At 35.9% G+C, this 1,757-nt stretch overlaps 1 pseudogene; it reads left to right on the top strand.

Moving 5' to 3' along the window:
- Positions 1–1,321: 1,321 nt before the first annotated feature.
- LOC129551822 (U6atac minor spliceosomal RNA) lies at positions 1,322–1,439 on the top strand (annotated as a pseudogene).
- Positions 1,440–1,757: the final 318 nt, after the last annotated feature.

The following is a 1,757-nucleotide window of genomic DNA, read 5'->3' as shown; positions in this document are numbered from 1 at the left end:
ATGTATGTGTGTGTGTGTTTGTGTGTCCGTATGTGTATGTGTATGTTGAATGGAAGGGATGAACGGCATCCTGCTACCCTGGCATGTCTGGGTTGGAGAGAATCTTAGACACAAGTTAGTTCACCAACCTCCTCATGACCTGGGAGAGAGAGGCACAACTGCTTCTGGTAAGTGGTTATGTTGGCCTTGAGCTTCTACCTCAAAGTGGTGTTAATGTTGCTGTGTGGTACACAAAACAATGAGAAAAAAACTACAAAGAAATCATGACATGCAGAGTACCAAAGAGCAATTACAGTTTTTCTTGTGTTGGCACTTAGGGGTAGTTTTTATTTCCTTAGTTTCCAGGTGTATTATTTTTCATAATGGGAGACAATATATTGATATTCAAAACATAACTATATATATAGCCTTAAAAAAGCTTGAGTAACAATCACCTTTAAGAAAGATGATTTGGGATTTTGATAGCATTCTACAAATTGTTTAGAGCCACATTGTCCACATTAGCCTTTAGCTAATGGCTAATGGTAGCCATTAGCCATGTGGGGTTCCTGAAATATGGCTGGTTTCCCCAGAGATGTACAATATGTAAGAGATACACACCCAATTTCAAATACATAGTGCAAATAAAAGAGTACAAGATAAATCAGCAATCATTTTTATAATGATGATGCACTGAAATGATAGCAGTTTGGAAATTTGGACCAAATTAATTATTTTTTAAAATTTATTTTATTGAAGTATACCTATTTTATACTGTGTTAATTTCTGCTGTATAGCAAAGTGATTCAGTTATATGTGTATATGTATACATACACAATCTTTTTCATATGCTGAATGGTTTATTATGATTATTACAGGATATTGAGTGGCGTTTTCTATTCTATACAGTAGGACCTATTGCTTACCCATCTGTATATGATAGTTTGCATCTGCTAATTCCAAGCTCACAAGCCATCCTTCCCCACCTTCTCCCTTTGGCAACAACAAGTCTGTTCTCTATGTCTGTGAGTCTGTTTGTGTTTCATAGATACATTCTTCTGTGTCCTATTTTAGATTCCACATATAAGTGATACCACATGATATTAGTCTTTCTCTTTCTGAGTTCACTTAGTATGGTCATCTCTAGGTTCATCCATGTTTCTGCAAAGAGAAATAACCTAAATGTCCATCAACAGATGAATGGATTAAGCAGATGTATAAGAATGGAATACTACAATGGAATACTACTCAGCCATAAAAATGGATTAGTTATTAATAAATTGGTAAAATTTTTTTCACCTTTTTGGCATGACTACCACAAAATTTAAAATGACATATGTGGGTCTTGTATGAAGAGAGAAGATTAGCATTCTTTTTGACATGAGTGGGGGAGGGCCTGGACAATGCACATATAGTTAAGACATTGCCACCTATTTGGTAACATCTGAACATGGTTTTGAGAAAGAAGAGTGACAGCTTAATGAGTGTGAGGTGTCCTTTTAGGATGATACAAAGGTTCTGGATCCAGGTAGTGGTGATGGCTGCACAATATTGTGAATGTACTAAATATCACTAATGGTAAATTTATGTTGTGTGTATTTTATCACACATACACACAATTACATATGTGGCTTATATTATCCTTTTGTTTTCATGTGTTTAAAGTAAAGAGGTAGGGGGTATGGCTTTGCTTAAAATAGTGTCTCTAGAAATACAGAGGGCTTCCCTGGTGACTCAGTGGTAAAGAATCCACTTGCCAATGCCAGAGACATGGGTTC

Source organism: Moschus berezovskii, chromosome 17 (genome assembly GCF_049115385.1).
Source record: "Moschus berezovskii isolate FMDL1 chromosome 17, NW_MosBer_1.0, whole genome shotgun sequence".
Classification (NCBI taxonomy): Eukaryota; Metazoa; Chordata; class Mammalia; order Artiodactyla; family Moschidae; genus Moschus; species Moschus berezovskii.
Note: the sequence above shows the minus strand (reverse complement) of the source record. Positions and strands in the feature narration are given on the sequence as shown.